Source organism: Tamandua tetradactyla, chromosome 5, assembly GCF_023851605.1.
Source record: "Tamandua tetradactyla isolate mTamTet1 chromosome 5, mTamTet1.pri, whole genome shotgun sequence".
In the NCBI taxonomy this organism is placed as follows: domain Eukaryota; kingdom Metazoa; phylum Chordata; class Mammalia; order Pilosa; family Myrmecophagidae; genus Tamandua; species Tamandua tetradactyla.
Genome location: NC_135331.1, coordinates 147,628,846 through 147,649,634, shown reverse-complemented (window position 1 = coordinate 147,649,634; position 20,789 = coordinate 147,628,846). Strand labels below are relative to the sequence as shown.

The 20,789-nt window shown below is 42.6% G+C and overlaps 1 long non-coding RNA gene across 1 annotated transcript; it reads right to left on the bottom strand.

The window, feature by feature from the left end:
• Positions 1 to 1,977: 1,977 nt before the first annotated feature.
• On the bottom strand, positions 1,978 to 17,198 carry LOC143682807 (uncharacterized). Its single transcript, XR_013175283.1, has 3 exons — positions 17,101 to 17,198; positions 2,823 to 2,909; positions 1,978 to 2,336 (listed from the first exon to the last, which is right to left on the bottom strand). It is a non-coding gene; the product is annotated as an uncharacterized LOC143682807 (long non-coding RNA).
• Positions 17,199 to 20,789: the final 3,591 nt, after the last annotated feature.

Genomic DNA, 20,789 nt, shown 5'->3' with positions numbered 1-20,789 from the left:
CCCATTATTACAACCAACTACTGTAGGAATCTTCCTGGGTTTAAAAGCAGAATGCAGAGGGGTGTGAGGGAGGTTCAGTGGTTGAATTCTCGCCTGCCACGTGGGAGACCTGGATTCGACTCCCGGCCCATGCACTTCCCCCAAAACCAAACAAATAAAGAAAAATTCAACAAATGGTGCTGCAATAACGGGATAATCACATGGAAAAAGAATGAAATGTGACCCACCATACAGCACACAAGGAAAAAAAAGCAGAATGTAGTTCCTCTATGACTGAGAGGCCATTACAGAGCTATAGCAGACCTTTGAGTATAGCTACACACACACACACACACAAACACACACACACACACACACACACACACACACCGCACTCCACCAGCATTGGCAGGAGGTAGACACTGAAGCCATAGTATGAAGGCCTCCCTGCCAGTGGATGAAGATACCACAGAAAGGGAAAAAAATGGCAGAACCAAAGAATTTTCTTGGTTTGCCATGGCCAAAGGAAGAATAAGTGTGTTTCTGGCTTTTGCTTTTATGGGAGGTGATTGCAGAAGCCAACCAAGTCTAACTAATAAGCAGGTAGGTTACCTGAAATAAATCCAGACTCTGGCTTGCACCAATCAAAGAAGCCAGAGAGGGAGCTGCTTGGTACATAGAAGAGGTATTGTCCTGGGTCACCTTTGATCTCCTCATCTAAACCAGTCTGCTTCCTCAGAGAAGCAATTAATGCATAATCACAAGCAAAACTACTCACAAGAGTCAAAATCAGGAAAATCTTTTCTGGGTTGCCTTTGAGTCTCGAGAGAATTCTGAATACTGAAGAGCCTGCAGATACAGGCTTTTATTGTACTTATCTGGATTTTTATCATTTGGAATAGATCTTTGAGAGACTGCCGTCCTCAAAAGCTCACCTCTGACTACCCTGAGATCACACAGCAGGGACCCCAAAAGCATTTGGGGGAATCCTAGGCCCAAGAGAGGCTGGTCTATAAAGCCCAAGGAGTTTCACTTTAAAAACCCAGCAGAGAAAGTTTCCCATAGGTTATCTGGGACAGAAGGAAGGTATCACGAGTCCAGATGGCTCCTCTCTTTTTAGAAAGTTCCATCAAAGGGGCTACTGCGGCTCACTTCTCCCTGCCACACCTTGGCATATCTCCTGTGAATCAGACCTCATGAGGCAGGGCCCATTCTGCCCGAGGTGGGTCCTCTCTGCATGCCACCCACCCATTGGCTTGGACCCAACAGTTTCTGAATGGTTGCGTGGTGTCCCCTGTTCATTTTTAAGGACACCATTGCCCAGTCTCAGCCCTCCCCAGGACCTTGGGCTTGATCTCGCCACTGTAAAATCTATTTCTATGCAAGGAGTAACATTACCAAAACCCTTTCTCTCTTAAACTATTTTCCAGAGACCTCGCTGAGTTCCCAGACAGGCGCCAGTAGGAACCCGTCAAATGGTGAGTTAACCTGGGGGAGCTTGAGAGCTCAGGGAGATTGGTGGGCACACAGGAGATGTCCTCAACATCAAGATGACATATTTGTCCCTTGAATGAGTTGTAAGGGGGTAGTAAGCAATGCTTTGAGCCTTCTAAAAAGAACATGTGTAGTGATTATGAAAAAGCTATGTTCTTTCATGTGCGTGGATCACTCAAGGCTATTTTTGATTTAGGAATAGGGGCAGTGGCTGTGTTGGGAAGAGCAGAGGCTTTTGAGCCATATAGACCTGGTTCAAATCCTAACTCGGTCACTTCCTAAGTCTCTCTGAGCCTCAGTGTCCTTAGCTGTGAAATAGGGACAGTGATGTCCACCTTGCAGAGAGGGATATTGTAACTGGATTAAAGGCAAGGTAGAATAATTAGCCAGCACAATGCCTGGCACATGGTAAGTAGCCGATAGATGGTAGTTGTGGCTGCTGCTGCCTTCTTTAATAAAAACAATGGTAGTAAAAGTAATAAGAGAAACAGAATGATTCAGAAAGGTGTATTAAGATAACTTCTTTGATGCCAGGGAAGTAAGTTAATAGGTTAGGCACACAGATGTACAAAATATGGCAGTGCTGGCTGTCCATTCCTAACCCTCTTTGCTCCTGGTTTCTTCTCCATGGTGTGGAGGCCAAAAATGCTAAAAAGTCACTTTTCCAGGCCGCCAGTAGCAAAAGATTGCCATATGACACAGTTCTGGCCAAAGAGGTATAAGCAAAGATTTTGTTTGCTGATAAGGACATGGCTACTGTCATTCTTCCGCTCCTTCCTCCTGCCTGGAATGTGGACTCAATGGCTGCAGCTAAGGCAGCCATTTTGCAGTCATGAAGTATTAAGCCAACATGGTAAGGATATCTGAGGGAGAAGGAAAAATAGATTAGGCTTTTGTTGACATTACTGAGCTACTGTATTGGTCCTGGGCCACCAATGTTCAGACTTCTTAGTTTTGTAAGAAAAAGATCCTATTTATTTAAGTGACTCAGATGGATTTTGTAAGGAAGACCAATTTATTTAAGTGACTTAGATGAGTTTTCTGTTGCTTACCACTAAAAACATTTTTATCTGATAAAGAGCTTTGTGACAACTTCTGAAATACCTTGATGACCTAAAAGAAAAATCCACACTTTGACTTCATAATCAACATCTCATGACCAGAAGCTTTGCAGGCATTGAATAATCCTAGATATTATAATGAAATATACATATATATCTATGTATATATGTATATATACATATATTTATATAGTAGCTTATGAAACTTGAGAGGTTTGACTTAGATGCAATTCTTGATCTTTAGTATGCATATGTGCATCAGAGTCACAGTGGAATTCTTTTACATACCCAGAGTTGGGCTCCAACATGAAGCTTCCTACTCCATACATCACAGATGAGGCCAGGGGATCACGCCTTTTAAAGCTCCATACATACCTACAAGGCACAGACATGGGTGAGAGCTACACAGAGCCTTCCTTAATAGGGAACTAAGCTCAGAAAATCCTGTTTCCTAGGTAACTAACCCCCCAAAAGTCAGACTGGAAAGGTACGATAGCCTTACAAGTAGTTTGGCATAGTCTACTCTTTTAATTCAACAGAATTATTATACATAATTACAAAAAGTTATTAGGCTCCATAAAATACAGGATTTATATGCAATCCTCTCCTGTAAATTATGCAGGCTTCCTCTATGATTTCGCATAGCACATGGTCTGGATAAATCAGCATTCAGCCTGTGTAGGGACCAGAAATACCAGAATGTCACATTATTACCTTATTTTAATAATTCAGATGACCATGATACAAAGTCAGTATGAGGGTGTAGGGTCCATGGGCTAAACTGACAAATAGGTAGGCTCGGGCACTTCTGATGACAAGGCAGGCAGCTAACTCCTTGCCTTTTGAAATGTTGCCAGAATTGTTCAGTCCCTTATGATGTAAAGTGTCCACAGGGTAAAAGCAGACTCATTTCCGTTGCTGACCCAACATGTTAGCTCTGCTATTTTCTTCATTTTTCACATTTTCAGAGTTACATATTTGCTTATGTTTCCTGTATACATTTTAAATGAGATATTTATATACATAAATAAATATGCATACGGTCTAGAAAGTTTTGGTTTTTGTTTTGTTTGTTTTTACTTTTTAACCAGTAACAAGATGTTTAGTTTATGGGCCAAATCTGCTGGCTCGTCAATTAATTTTCTATCCTAACATGCTTTTTCTCAGTTACTGCTAAGTAATATTGGGTTCATACATAGAGAATTATGTTAATTCCTTTATCAACCCACTTTGGAGAAATGTGTTGATATGACACCTTGTAATATCTATTGATACAATTTACAGCAGCCCATTTTCATATCACATTTTTAGTTTCCACTCATAATACTGATGGTAAAAGATAGCTTAAATAAGTTCTGACTGTATACCAGGCATTGTGCTATAAAAACTCTTTATGTAAATTATTTTAGTTAATCTCCGTACAACCCAATGAGGAAGGGTAGTGTTATGCAAGCCATTTTACAGATGAGTAAACTGAGTTTAGGAGGTTAAAAAGCTTGTCTGAAGTCACAAAGCCAGGAGCTGGTAGGGTCAGGCTTTGAACTTACATATGCCTGATTCCAAAGTCTACCCTCTTAACGACATTACTCTACTAGCACCATTTATCACCCACACTTATCAACCATATTTTCCTTCCAGGCGTGCTCATAATAGCCTCTGGAACAATTATCCTATCATGAGTCACTGTCAAAAAGCCCTTCAGCCATATTTTGCTACAGCTCCATCTGTAGAATCTTTTAAGAACAGATACAGCTATGGACTTGAGTTATACCTTATATGTTAGTGCAATTGCACTTCCAAAGATGCTGGTGTGATGGAGCAAACACAGATTTTGGAGTAAGATGATGTATCATTGCAGACATTTAATCTCTTTAAGCAACAGTTTGCACGTTGATGAAGGGGAGGTGTCATGAAGGCCGCGTTCCCATGCCCCGAGGTTGTGTTGATGGCTGCACAAGCTATTGCAGGTGAGACGGGCTTTCAAATCAGGTGTGATACGTGTTATATATATATAAGGTATCATCTTATAACTTTCTTTTCCACACCACTTTCCTGACTGGTTTCACTCTAATCCATGGCAACAAACCTCAAGCTGGCCCTCAACACTGCCTGATCATCTGACCCTACTCCCCAAGTCTGTTGGTTTTCCCATTCTTCAAAATGACTATTCCACACTTACCCTCTTCTCAAAACCTCTACACCATCACCAGGTTTCAGCGATGACTAAGCCGCACTCATCATCAAGTAAATAGAAGCAAACAAGACGTTCCCCCTCATCATGCCATCACCACAACATCCCTACGTGCTCTGAAATCTCTCTCCTCTCACTAAGGGTCAAGCGCCTCACGTTCCAAAGACCAACCGCCCCTCCCTCTCACCCCTGGTCCTTCTCAAGGACATTGTCCCTCTGATTATTCCTTCTTTCCCTTCAGTATTATCCCTTTCCCTCTCTCCATCATTACACTTACCATCAGCACACGAGTATACTCTTTTTTATTTTGTTCCTTAAACTTTTTATTTTGAAGCAACTTCCAACCTACCAGACAGTTGTAAAAACAATCTGTCCTGTGACTACTTGTTGAACAGTGCTTTGAAAACTATAGCTTTTTTCTTTCTTTGCTTTATATACATGTTAAATTATACAATTTAAAAAGTTAAAGAAAATGTTAGTGGCCCAGGGTTCATGCTCTGACCCCTTTGTTTCCACCCCGTGTCTATTCTCTAACAGCCTCAACTAGTGTCATGGCTTTAAACATCATCAATTTCCAGTCACTCTCTCTCCCTTGAATCAATTATGTAGACTATTCGGTATTGTTAGATGAATTTTAAACAAACATCTCAAACTTTTTATGGCCAATCAAAATTTTTTATTACCCCCCCCACCCACCCAAAGTTCCTCTGCCAGTTTTTTCCAGCTCAGTAAGTAAATAGTACCATAATGTCACCACTCATTGATACTATTAGACGGGGCCATGACATGACAAAAATTTAGGAATTAACCTCAGTAACTTTCTTTGCATCACCATCATGTCCAAATCATCCAGAATCTCTCAACTTCACCTCTAAAACATAACCTGAATCTATCCATTTCTCTCCAATCCTTTACTATGACACTCCAAAAAAAACCATCATCACTTTTTGTATGGAGCACTTCAAAACTTCATTGCTTCATTCTTGCCTCCCTATTATCATTTCTCTTTTAAAAAACACAATAAATGGGAGAAAGGAAAGCTCTTCCTTGCAGTTGAATTCCAAGTAATAAATATAGAAGCAGTGATGATTTAAAAATCCATTAACGTATGCTAAAAGTAGTGGGTTAAAGTTGAATAAGCAACAGGAGATTTACATAGTCTCAAAGAAACTCCCCACAGATTACTTAGTAGTTATCAGGGGAAAAACAGTAATTTTACAGAGAAGATATCTGGGGCATATCACCTTAAACAAGTGATCAAACCTGGTATCGTGAGTATGGGAAAAGTCCAACTATACGTCTCTTGATATGATGCACTGAGATGGGCAAAACAACGCTTCTGTGATATTTCTGCCCAAAACACACAATTTGAATATAATCATGAAGAAAATTCAGGGAGGCCCAAATTCAGGGACATTCTACAAAATAACTAGCCTGTGCTATTCAAAAATGTCAAGGTCAAGAAATACGAAGAAAGCCTGAGATTCCAGATTGAAGAAGCCCAAAGATGCATTGACAAATACATGTAATATGTGATCCTGGATTGGAATGGACCTGGAAAAAATAACTATAAAGGAATTTTTGGGACAACTGATGAAATTACAATATGGGTAATAGATCAGAATAACAGTAACATATAAATATCAAATTTCCTTAATTTTGACAAGGGTATTGCAGTTATGTAAAGAGAATGCCTTTGTTCTTAGGAAATAGATTATTAAAATATTTCCTGGTAAAGGGGTATCATTTCTCCATTTTACTCTCAAATGGTTTGGTGAAATATGCATTTATATTAGAATATATATATATATATACGGAGAGAAATAAAAGTAAACAAATGGGGCAAAATGTAAGCAACTGGTAAATCTGGGTAAAAGGTGGATAAAAGTTCCTTGTGCTATTCTTGCAGCTTTTCTGTACATTTGAAATTATATCAAAATAGTTTACAAAATGCTATACTCATTTGATCATATGTTCATGCTTCAGCCCCTCCAGTAACTTCCCACCATATTCATAATAAAATTCAAATCCTTTCTATGGCTTACATAACAGTAGACGATCTGGCCCACGTCTGCCTCTCAAATTTCATGTCGTTTCACATTTCTCATCTACCGTGCTTAAACCATGTCGTTTGTCCTGTCCCTGAAATACCCCATGCTCATTCACATTTTAGGGCATGGAAGCTGTTTCTCTACCTGGAATGCTCTTCCTCTCAACTTTGCAAACTTGGCTCTTCCTTAACATTTAGATATCAGCTTCAAGGTCACCTCCTAAGGAAGCCTTCCTTGACCACCTCCAGGCACTCTCTCTCATCCCACCGGGTATTAACTCTTTGCAAAGCACTTGCCACGCTACATTTTTCTTGTTTATTACCTATGCCCCTACTGAGACTATGAAAGCAGGAATTTGTTCACGTTCACAGCTGTATCTTAGTGCCCGGAATAGTGCTGGCTTATAGTATGTGCTCAGCTAATATTTGCTGAATGAAGCCGCGTGTTTGTTATATATTTTGATAACACTAAGTACTATTTCCATATTTATATGACTTATAATAATAGAAGCTCTCTCCCACCAGTCATAGATACTCTTTCCTATATAACTCTAGGATTTTTAGTACTGTGATCATTCTGGTTAAATTCAGCAAACTAGATATTTTGTTTCAGTTCCTTTTTTTTCTAGGGAGCCAAAGATCATTAAGCCCCTTCCCCACTGGGACACTTGGGGACCAAGGCAATTACTAAGAGGACAATGGGTATTATGTACTCTGACACTTTTCAGAAACGATGCCTGCATTGCCTAAATAACACGCCTTGGGTTTGCAGTGATTATTTTTATCCTCATTGTTTTGAGTCTGATGATGAAATATCCTCATATGCCGATTCCTAAGAGCCAGACAATAGCAATAGTTATCATAAGTTGGGGACCAGGAGAGAAGTTTGATCCTGCTGTCTTCTGACAACTCCAAGTGGGGTCTTAGATTTGCCATTTGAGTTCTCTGTGGCAGCTGCTTTCCTTTGAATTTAGAGAGTGGCTCTTTCAACCTTGTGAATGAAGCATGGAGCCTGCAGAATCAGAAACCTGGGCCTCCTTCCCACTGGTAACTGATCTCCACAATTTCCTGCATTAGTGCATTCATGAGCGCTGTAAAACTCTAAGGACAACGTGTTATAAAAGAGACACTTGATCTGACGTGTAAAATTCATACCTGTTGTCATCTTTCATCCACCCCAGGAAGCCTGTCAATAGGATTGCCCTTCAAAACCATCCCCCAAGGTGCAGGAATATTGAGTCTCCCTGTTAACCCATATAAAGGCAGCTACCCCAGGGAGAATGGGAGACGTGTGTGCTGACATGAAAAACAAGTCACTCCCAGTGTTTGAGATTCCCAAGAGGTCAGTCCTGCTTGCTGCAGATTTGCAGGGACAGATGTGGCTGGTAAGGGGATACTGCCCCGAGGCACCACGGGGCAGATGGATTAATTACGCCACCTAATGAAAAGCAGTGATTCACTGTGGCCTGAGGGAAGGAAGGTTAGAGGCATAAAGAAGATATACGAACTTGGACACGTGCAGATGGAGAGATATGCAGATGGGGAAAATGACAGCACGGTACGTGTGAAAAGATGATCTTTCTTCTCTACCCAGGACTGTCAGGAGAGCCCTTGCCTGCTGCTGGTTCACTGTCCACATCCACTGCTGGGTGGGAGCCAGGGTGACCAGCAGCCTCAAATTACCAGACCCAGCGGTAGCCATCACCGGTTAAGCAAATCTGTATAGAAACAATGGAATAGAAATAGGCAGAGGAGGGCACAGTGCGGTGGGATGGTGCTTCCCGGTGATCACCATCTGGATGACGTTAGGCATTTTAATTCTCGTCCTCAGCCTCACCTGTCTCAGTCACCTCCTCAAATGGTTAATGTGAGGGCTAAATGTGAACACATAGAAAACCCTTAGCACCTTGCCTGACACCGGATAAGCCTTCAGTAAATTTTAGGTATTGTCTTAGTTTTTTATCACTAAAGTATGAAATTATCACAAACTTAGTGGCTTAAACCACAAATTTATTAACTTAAAGTTCTGGAGGTTTTAAGTCCAAACTGAGGCTGAAGGGGCTAAAATCAACCCTCCAATCGTAGGGTTGGAGACTTCTGGAGCCACCAGGAAGAGAATCCATTTCCTTGCCCTTTTCAGCTTCTAGAAACTGCCTTCATCCCTTGGTGTGTGGCCACATTATTCCAGTCTCTGCCTCTGTCATCTCATGGTCTTCTCCTACATTGATTCTTCTGCCTCCCTCTTATAAGGACCCTTGTGATCACATCTCGAGATGTTCAATTTAATCACCTCCACAAAGTCCCTTTCACCATGTAAGTGAAACGTTCACAAGTTCTGTGGATTAGGATGGGAACTTCTTTGGCGGGACCATTATTCTGTCTACCACATCTATAATTACTACTTTCACTTAATAATGATATACCTAAATAATCTCAAATGATCTCATTTGCATCTCTGCTGCTTTAATGAAATTCAAACACTTTCTGTGACTTACATAACCCTACGTGACCTGGTCTGTGCCTATCTCTAGATCTTGCCCTGAAACACTCTTTCTCATCTACCCTGCTCCAACCTCTTCAGATGTCTGTCTGTCTTTGAAATACGCCAAGCTCTTTCTCATCCTAGGGCCTTTCTGGAAAGATTAGAAACAGATCCATATGCCATATTCATTTGCTCAGCAAGGAGTGTTATTGTGGATATAATGAAGCCAGAAATGCAAGTACAGGATGCAAGAGAATATATTGATGAAAGAAAATAGGCATTATCGGTGTAAGGATTAGACTAGTGCCTGCAAGTGGGAAATCAACTCTATAGTTGACATGCCATAACCCAGGACAATGCTTAGGATATTTGGATAATTAGCTGGTTAAACCTGTTTCACTAATAAGAAAACTGAGTTTTGCAGAGGGTCACCTTGCCTGAAAGAGCTCATAACTGGTGGAAATGGGACTTGAACCCAGATCTGATGACTTCAAGAGTTCTTCTCTTACTTAATACCCTGTACATGCAGGAAGATTTTCAACATCAACATCAGTGTTCTCCATCAGTGCTATGGGTTAGTAGAGCCTATTCCACCCACAGAAAACCCTTTGAGGACCAGGAGGGGCCAATCAGGAAGCCTACACTGAAGACTTACCCCACAGAAGTTGGTCAAACGCAGCTTTGCTTCCCTGGAACAATGCCTTAGGGGACCACGTGGCCCACTCCTGCCCCACCAGTTCCCTTGGCTCATCTGGCACTGGACCCATTTTTTGAAAATCCAGAAAGCCCCCTGCCCTTCTTTAGCCCCAACTTTTCACCCCTTGATCCACACTTTCTCTTCCTATACCAGAGATCTCCTAGTAGCAACCATACCCTTGTTACTTAAAGTATAGTTTTGGCAACTCTTAGGAGCTTATTAGAAAAGCAAAATCTCAAGTCCTACCCCAACTTACTGAATCTGAATCTGAACTTTAAAAATATCCTCACTCAAATGATCCATAAGCATATTTAGGTTTGAGAAGCACACTGATCTTGCCTATTTCTTCATAAAGTCTCCATAATGTCAAAGGTAATAAATTAGGCCCATTGTATATGTCACTCTGATTTTCCAGCCCCTGCACAATCAGAACATCTGTACCAAACTGCCCAAATCACCACTTTTAGTGGCTCCACCTGGTCTATGCTGCTTCCCCCAAAGACTGAGCCCAGTCTTTCAGGCCAGAGGCAATTAATTGGCTTTTATAGACAAATAAAATAGAGTGTTATTCACACATCAACTGATTTGAGTTCCAGAATTAGAGCATCTCATTGTTATGGTAGAATATTATGTCAAAGGTAGATAGGATTTTAGTATACCATTCTAGGATAGTGGAGTACGGGGGTTTCCATTTGAGATAAAGACACAGCAAGCAGGGTTTTAGATCACAGCCTTCTCCTGCCTAGTTCTGATGTTTTCTTGTTAGTAGTACTTAATTTTGTCCAGCCCTTAAAGTTTAATGGTTGGTAGAATAATATATTTTAAACCAAATTCAAAATGACTTGTATTTGCTATGTGAAGACTTTTCTAGAAAGGTTAAATATATTCTACCAGACTGCAATTGGGGGGCACGAGTTTCTAAATCCAAAACCCCTGTACACAGTCGAGAAGTAGGAGTGTAGGAGAGCGCTAGCGATATCCAGAACTGAAGACACATGCCATCCACCGCCCAGGAACGCAAAGTGCCTTATGAATTTTCCTGATAGTAAGAGTCAGGTATTGTCTCCACTCGCAGAAAACAAGGTCCAGCCAGTGATATGATGATCATAATCAAGCCTCAGTGACAGTTCAGACGGTCCAACCGTTTCTCTTTTAAGTTTGGGTTCACGGCAAAAGACTAAAAATAAGAATAACTTCAGTCAGCTGCACCCACATCAGATATTCTCACATTGAAAAAGTCATTTTCAGAAAAGGGATGTGCTGAAAGGTCAGATGGAAATTTCCCCTTTCCCACCCCAAAGTGCCACTGGGGTTGTTCTTTAAGAAAGAGTCGTCACTTCTGTCTAATGCATACAGCCTGCACTAAGAAGAAACATGAAAATAAATGCAGGGATTCATGGGGGTGGGAGTTAGGTGATTTTCCACCACCTGATGTCAAGTACAGAGGATGTAATTTATTTCCTACAGAAACCTCAAGCCACCAATCTAAAAAAGAAAAAAACAAACAAACATGTTACCTGAACTGACTCTCTAGGCCTATTTGCTTTTCCTGTTTGTTTGTTTGTTTGTTTGGCTTGTATTGCCTATTCAAGGTAAACGCTCACTGCTCAGAAAACGTGATGAGAAAAATTAGACACTGTCTTCTCCCTTTACCATGGTTGCTGATAAAGAGAAAACCCCAATTTTTCCAATATTTGTTCACTTTTCCTCTGAAAATTTGACTCTGTTAATACAACTGAGGCAATAAAATTGTACTTTGAGGTAAATATTAAATGAAACCAACCCACCAGTGGGGTAGCCAATCCTTTCCAGGAAATGAAGTGAATAATTAGAAAAACTTAAAAATATTTTCCACCACCCACAGCCCCTGCTTTCCCTTCCTTCTTTCTTGTTTAATTTCCTCATACTAAGTACTTTTTAATGATGCTAGTTCTTAATGAGAAACCTTGTCGCGTGCCCTGAAATAATTGCCCAGGTGAAGGGAGTTGTTGGTTTAAACTCTGCCTCTTGGAAGTTTGCTTTTATCTCTTCCAGTCATTCTATTCTATCTTTCAAAGGGGTTGACTGGATATCTCAGATTTAGCATTTTAACGTAGAACAATAAGAATATGTGCTCACATTGTTTCATTCTGCTGTCTTGAATGAAAACTCTAGCCAATAACTGTTTTCAAATGGCCATGTACCTATAATCCAACACTAAAAAAATTGAAATGTAAGATCAAGTCAGATGAGTTCTACAGGGGAAAATAAGCACCAGCTGATTCAGAATGGTTTCTTCTATTTCTCGTTCCAGTTGCTTATTCATCCCCTCCCCTCCTCCTCCTCGGTTTTTCCATCTCCACAGGATGTATATTATTTTTGTAACTTTGCACTAGCCCAACAATGCAATTTATAACATTTACACAGAGCCCTCCACGTTCTAATCAATTGTTGCTTCTCCACTCTGGGAACCAGCACCAGTCATTACCATTCCCACCAGCCTCTGATCAGCAGAGTACCAAGGCCCCAACAGAAGCCGAAAAAGCTGCCAAGAGGCAAAACTTAGCTTTTTTTGCTCACTGACCTCATGCTGGTCTAGCAGTAAAGAACAGGATAGAAATTGCACGGAGAAATTGGCTATCAACGAACAGCCGACTCTTTGAGACTGATCTACGTTTTCCACTCAAGCGCTTTTATAGCCTCAGAAGGTAACGCAATACCTCAAAGCATCCTAGGCAGTGGCCTGTATTTTCAAAGAAGACTAGCTTCGCAGAGCTTTGCCTTTCAAACTAAAGCTGAGGCTGGAGGTCCACGAGGGTCGGTCGCTGCACTCTGACAGAACATTGTCCAGGAAGTGTCAGGAAAGACATTTAAAAACAGCTGAGAGAACATCAAGAATCCTTCTTGCTGCTTCAGAATAATGAAATGTCAGAAACCACAATGTCATTTGATATGAAGGCCGACAAGCCTCGATTAGATACCAACACATCTACAGAATTGTCTGACTGTCCAAAAACATAAGGCTTTGGTGGATTCAGTCTTGAGCACTACTTTTTCCATAACTCAGTCTGAAATTAGTTTTCATTTCATTTCACTTTTCAAAGAAGAGGAGTCTGGGATTTAAAGAATTTACACTACATGTTAAAGTCACACACCTGATGAATGTATATGATCAAGACAATTTGCAGTTCAAGCCACGTGTACGCGTATGATCTTTCTCTTCTCTACCTGTTCCTAATGCTAAGCCCTTAGTTCCTGCAACCAGAGCCACAGACAGATTCATGTCTTCATGCAGGGAGGTTAGGAACCAGAGCCCAAGGCCACGGAAATGAAGGACACAAAGAAAAGGAAAACTGGGAAAGACAAATCTCCAGTCTTATAGCATATGGCCATACTCAGTATGCAGCTCTTATTTTTAGCACAGGGCTTTAAATATTGATTAAACCTGCATTCCTGAAGGTGGGCTGCAGCAAACCCTCCAGCCATGCTCAATCAGATCAAGTTTCATCATCAAGTCAACATTACTGATGGCTATTTTTCTCTATTACATGTTCTCCCATCCCTGCCCAAGTCTTTCTATTTCTTCCTTTGCTTCACTCTTTTTTTTTTTTTTTTTTTTTTTCTATTCCAAGGCCTAAATTTGAATTACTGCAGTGTTGCCCTAGCTTGCCTGTCTCTAGTTGCTTTCCTCATCTCATCCATCCTGGGTGCCATCACTGAATTCTTTCCCTAACGGTCTGTTTTTTTCATCATGTCACGTCCTTGCTTAAGAACCAGCAACGGCTTCCTGTGATCCGTCATCTCCTGCTGAGTGTTGAGGGGCCCTCCACCATCCAGCGCTGCCCTCGTCTCTAAAGCGTCATTTCCCAAACTCAATTTGAGAGCGAGCCTCCCTCTGATATTTTGTAAGGGTATTTTTCTGTTCAAAGACTGTCATGATAAGGTTTTGAATGGTCACCTCTGGTGACAGGGAGGGGAAGAGGGCACCCATATTACCTGAAAAGGGCTGGGCTGAGAACCGGAGCTGGGAAAGAGCAGCTGTTCCTTGGACTTAAAAGCCACCAGCCACGTTGCACTACAAATGCAGCTGAGGGTGGAGAGACCTCTCAGACTGGAAATAGGAACCCAGTGGGGTATTCTGTAAGGGCAGAGCTTAGAGGCTGAGCTTTCTGCTGACTAGAGCCGGCATCAGGCTTGAGGTACATGGCTCCGTGCCCACGGACTCCAGGAGAGGCAGGTCTGATATGAGCTCACTGCCAGCCCAGAACCACGGGGACAGAAGCTGACCATTCCCACCATAACAGACAGCTTGTGACACGCTTCAGGTAAAGTTCGCAAATGGAACTCGGGTGCCAGGACCGCTGAGGAGCTTTCTCTGATCTTTTGCTGTACTGCCAGCAAGCCACGAGAGAGGCATGGAGCAGAATCTTCCCCACAGGCTTCAGGGGAAGGGTGGCCCTGCCAAATCCTTGATTTTAGAGTGCTAGTCTGAATTTCTGTTCTTTTCAGCCACCCAATCTGTGGTACTTTGTATGGCAGCCCTAGGGAACTAAAACAGCTGGCACGTGGAGCAGCTCAATATGTGGAAAACAAGCCCCATGGAAAGGAAAAAAGGCTGGCAAGAAGTGTCGCTTGGACCAGAAGCTTCTTGTGACAAGTGCCCCACCTTACACATCTCTCCCCTGCCGAGCAGGGCTCTGGAGATCACACAAAGTAGAGCCTCAAAGTAGGGCCACCTGCTGAGGGATACAGTGACTGATAAGCCAATGCTGTTTTTCATACTCTACTGTTCCTTTCATTTCTTTTTCAGATTAAACATGAAAGCCCACCAAAGTGATTACTATAAATCTAAGAGCTTTACTTTCAAAGTTAATGGTTAAAATTACACCAATCAAATTTTCACGTGCTGCTTTAGTGCAGCTATCTTGATAGATGGATATATTGTAACCTGCTGTATCATGATGTATAGAGCTTGAGAGCATTTTCAAGGTTGTCTGTGACCTGACTTCCAGATGCGGCTGTAGCAACACTGTGGCATTACTTCGAGTTGGATGCATTGCCAGGAGAGACAGGGGCTTGCAGTTGCTCGTTTTGGGTACACAGCTTCTCTATGATGCACGGCATAGCCTGCCAGTTGGGGAAACCTGGACTGCAGGGTCTAACTTCAAAAGCAGGGGAAAAAAGAGAATTCCCAATCCTGGTTTCCACTTTGGCCCTAACTAGCTCCTATTGTGCACCACATGGCAGGGCATATGTTTCTTACGGCACAAATTTAAAACATCTGAAAATAATACTTTCCTGATTGAGGAGCTATTAGGGATGAGGCAGCATTTTCTGAGCAAAAAATTGAGTCAATGGAGAGCCTAAGAGGCAGTGTCAGTGGAGCAGCCGGCGCCACTCCCCCCAGTTCCCCTCTGATCCAAGAGCAGCTCGCAGGTCCGTGGGGTGGGGAGGGGAGGGAGGGTCTCATCAGCCTCCCCAGCCACCACCCCCAGCTCTCTCCACAGGGTGCCCAGAGTAGGAGCTTCAGAATACAGAAGAACAAAACAGACATGTAATTCAAAAAGCAGTATTTAAATATACATGTTTTGATAGATTAATGTTGGAACTCTTACCTGTGTGCTTTTTTTTTTAAACAAAGTAGTTTCTAGGTCCTGCAGCATTTCATGCACATCGTGGGTGAAAAGGCAGATACCCTTCCATAAACTACTTTGGATTGGGTGGGAAACAGATAGCTCAGATGAGGACATACTACAGTTTTGCTGACCGTGTGTTCACATAAAACTCCCTGCGATTCAGGAAAGGGAACTGACATACAAGGAGACTGAGCGCCTCTGATGGGGGAAACGAGATGTTTAGAGACGTGCAGACCTTTGGGTTGTAAACAGGTAAAACACAGAGGGCACGCTGAGAAAGCTCAGGGTGGCCTGATGAATAACAGATGCTGAGCCAGGACAGCTGCATGCAGCACCCCCAAAACAGCCCTGGGGTGAGGGGAGCCTTCCTAGGGAATTCCCAGGGGCATGGCGCAGGGAATTCTACTGAGTCAGCGCACAGCCACCCTACAAAAGCAGCTTCCTCTATGCCAAGAGAGCTGCCCAGGAGCCCGACAGGGGAAAACAAAAGAAAGGAAAGAAAGAAGAAAACTCACTGTTCCAAACCAGTCGCGTCTCAAACCAGTTGCCTCTCCCTGACAGGCCTCACACCTTTCCACTCCATTCATCTGACCTGTCCCACTCCCAGAAGGGTCTCTCTCCCTTCTCCACCTCTGCCAGCCTTGCACACCCTTTCTAGAGGCCTTTGGTCTCTCAGCTCCACATCGCTCGTATGGCACATCTTTGTTTAATCACTTGTATTAGAGTGTATAGATCTACATAAATGCCTTTTCTCTTAAAGGCGGGATATTTTGATCCCTGAAGAATTCATTCCTTCATTTCCTAAATGTTTATCACTGCCTCTTTGCAGGCACCGTGTCAGGTGCTGGAATTTGGGTGACGAACAAGATAGATAAAAATCCCACTCTTCAGAGCTTGCATTTGAGACGATACCTGAAATGCGATCCTGGGGCCGGTAGCATCGGGGACACCTATGAGCTTGTTAGAAATGTAGGCTCTCAGTCTTCCCCCTTATCAGATTCTGCCTTTTAACGAGCTCCCCAGGTGATTTCACGTGCACACTAAAGTTTGAGAAGCATTGCTCTAGAGGTTCAGACGACATGTGAATGCATGTACAATCAAAAGGCGGGTAGAACTATTACAGAATAAACAGGTTGAGGGGATTGAGGAAACCAGCGGGGGTGAAAGGGGACACAGCTACTGTAGATACTATGACAAGGGAGGCCTGTCTGAGCAGAAGCCAGCGGTCACTGAAGCCTCTGTTACACTGCCTTATGTATAGCTCATGTTGCCTTGTTGCATTCCAGACAGGGTGATTTGAATTAAACTGAGCCTGCAGAATTAAGGGAACCCGACCTGGGCTAATGTGGCAGTGAGGAACTAGCTAGAAAGGGAGAGTGATCCTCAAGAGTGAAGGATCAGAGAAGTGACACAGGGAAGCCTGGAACAGAGGTCATCGTGCACCCTCCTCAGAGCAAGAGGCACTGCCTCCTGTTCCTCTAAAGTGTCTCCCAACATTTCACATCCCCATCCCCTGCTTTATCTAACATACTGCGCCGGTTTGAAGCTATCGTGTACCCCAGAAGAGCCATGTTCTTTCATCCTCATTCAATATTGCTGGGTGGGATCCTTTTGATTGTTTCCATGGAGATGTGACCCACTAAACTGTGGGTGAGAACTTTTGATTAGGGGTTTCCATGGAGATAGATGTGTCTCCACCCATTCAAGGTGGGCTTCTTACTGGAGCCCTTTAAGAGGAAACCTTTTAAGAGGGAACCATTTCAGTGCTGACATAGACAGACACCTTTGGAGATGCAGGAGGAAAATGCCCCTCTGGAAGTCCTTTGAAACAAGAAGGCAAAGGCCCCAGCAGATGCCAGCCGTGCGCCTTCCCAGCTGACAGGGGTTCCAGACCCATCGGCCTGTCTTGAACCAAGGTATCTTTATCTGAATGCCTTAGTTTGGATATTTTCACAACCTTAGACCTGTAAACTTGCAACTTAATAAATTCCCTTTTAAAAAGCCATTCCATTTCTGGTATACTGCATTCTGGCAGCTTCAGCAAACTAAAACACATACCCACATTGTTCTTATCTTGTCTTCTTACTCTTCTACTAGAACATTAACTCCAGGAGAATAGGGGATGGTATTTGTTCACTGTGCTGTGCCTGGTACCGCCAGGACGCCCTATGATGCTTGGAGGTTATCTGAGCCGACTGCAGAAGGGTGGGTCAGGGACGTGAGGGCAGCAGAGGTTCGTTCCCTGCCTTAACGGCACCGCTTGAGTGGAGGTCTGGTGCCCAGGTCCCACCCAACCAAAGCTCTCCACAGGCCTGCAATCAGTCCCCCTGGCTGCACTCTGCCCAGGATGTCTGGCCAGGGACCACCCCTACCCCTGATTGGTTTCTATAATTTGCAATGTACTTTTAGCCTTTTCGGGTCTGTGCTGGTTTGAAAAGATGTATGTTCCCTAGAAAAGCCATGTTTTAATCAAAATCCCATTTTGTAAAGGCAGAAAAATCCCTACTCAATACTGTATGTTTGAAACTGTAATCAGATCATCTCCCTGGATGATGTGATTTAGTCAAGAGTGGTTGTTAAACTGAATTAGGTGACGACATGTCTCCACCCATTTGGGTGGGTCTTGATTAGTTTCTGAAGTCTTATAAAAGTGGAAACATTTTGGAGAATGAGAGCGATTCAGAGAGAGCAGAGCAGAACGACACAGCCACGAGAAGCAGAGTCCATGAGCCAGCGACCTTTGGAGATGAAGAAGGAAAATGCGTCCCAGGGAGCTTCATGAAACAGGAAGCCAGGAGAAGAAGCTAGCAGATGACGCCGTGTCCGCCATGTGCCCTTCATGATGAGAGAGGAACCCTGACCATGTTCACCATGTGCCTTTCCAGATGAGTGAGAAACTCTGTGTTCGCCATGTGCCTTCTCACTTGAGAGAGAAACCCTGAACTTCATCGGCCTTCTTGAACCAAGGTAACTTTCCCTGGATGCCTTAGATTGGACATTTCTAAAACCGTGTTTTAATTGGGACATTTTCTTGGCCTTAGAACTATAAATTAGAAACTTATTAAATTCCCCTTTTTTAAAAGCCATTCTGTTTCTGGTATATTGTATTCCGGCAGCTAGCAAACTAGAACAGGGTCTTTGGTGATTCTTAACTATGGCAGAATATTTATCATTTACTACTTACTATTTTGTCTACTTTCACCTTTAACTGTATTTGATCCTGTTTTTTCTTTTCTTTCTTATAACATTTTTGTTAATATTTTACTTAAAACTTTATCTTTTATTTTTCTGTTTTGAACAGAGAATGGGAATTCAATTCTATTGTCATTTATTATTGATTCATTGAGTTCCTATTATGTGCTAAGCTCCATACTACATGTAAGGAGCCCCCCTCAGCCCATCCTAACACACACACAGATGAACTGTGCTCTAAACCAGGGAGGCCAAACACTCTCCAGAGATTCTTTTCCATCCTGACCCATCTCAGACGCCTCCAGCACTCATGTAGAGTTCTTTGAGTAAGATGCTCAGCTGTTTACCCCAAATCGGGGCTCCAGGCTTCTTGGCTGGGCTTCAGGCTGAATGGACCCATGTGTCACCCTCACAAATGGAGTGACCCATCTGCCCCACCCACCACAGCTCTGAAAGCCGCCTCCTAGCACAGGTAGGCTGAGCTTCTCGAGGTCAGGCTTAAAATCAGCTCCAGCATCAGCCAAACCACTACGTCTCCTCAGAAATACCTTTTATCACATTTGAATGCTGTTGGAATCAAGACACATCTTATGGACATAATGCACATTTGATGTGGGAGTGTTACACTTCATTCCGCCTGCCAAAAAGGATGTTATTAAATCAATTATAATTTTTTAACCTTCCCAAATATTTGCATTTCAGTCACTAACCAGATCCTTTAACCATGAATCCAGGACTTGCCGAAATTTGTTTTGGAATCTGATATTTAAGAGAAAAAGTCCAAAGGTCATGTTAACTATACATTCCTTATGATTTTTCCAAAATCGGTTCCTGGGCGAAACTGTCTTATTTTGCCACAGAAATGTCTTTTCTGGGTTAAAACTTAACAATGGGTTGTCGACGTTCATTGAGGTAATAAGCCTCAAGTCATAGATCTTTCCTTGAACGAGATCTAATGTGCCTTATATAAGAAATTCCTTCTGAAATTAGGTGTCATGAAAATTGCCCTCAGCCGGGGCTGACTTCATGCCTTGAACTGACCATCAGGAAGGTGCAAGTGAGCTGGCAAAAGGCACGAGACCAGGGAAAGTCCTTAAGCCCAGGACTTCTCTTCCCAATGGGGAGGCTAACACAGCAGCACCGACACTTATGAAAGGCTTCACCCACATGATAGCATTTAATTCTCACAGCAACCCTGTGGGGCAAGTACAATTTTAACCCTCCATTTTACATAAGATAACTGAAGAGCAGAGGGGTAAAGAGTTAGGTTGAGTTATGAAATTGCTGTTTTTGTGGATTAAAAAAATATATCAAATATCAGCAATACTCTATGGTCCAACCTAACGGTATGCTCAAGATAAACTTCTTCAGTAGCAGCATGTAGATGCAAATGCCGTCCCTCTGACACCACAGCCCAAGTTTAAGGGCAAAGTCAGGCCTGGAGCAGGAGCAGCACTGAGAAGTCATGTCATCATTAAATCTCACTAGAATATTCATATAATGAAGCCTGGGAGGGAAAGGAGGCAACTGGAAAGAATTGTCTATGTGAGCTAGAGCCATATGGTCTTTCCAAAATACCTCCCTTTTAAAATGAAGCTTCTGCTTCAGTTCGAACACGTCCAAATATAAGCGCTGTTGGATGTGTCAATGCTAAAAGACAAAGACTATTGTTTCCAGGCTATATCGTTATGACATAAAGTGTATATGCATGTAATATAGTTAGCTGACATATTTTGAGCACTCATCTAGTGCCAGACTCTGATCTACATGTCCTACGTATATTAATGCACTCAAACCTGCAATGTAACTTAACTTATATTGTTGATTCATTATTGAACTTAATGGCCAACAGCACTGTAACTGAATGAAACTTATCCAACACACGTATTTTCCCTTTAAGTCACAGTGCAAACTTCTTGTGTGCGGAACAATAGACTTGCACTTCAGCACTACACTTGGGGGGCATTTTAAACAGTAAAATCAGCAGCACAAAAACAACAAACTCAAAGACATGCTCAACGTGGCATT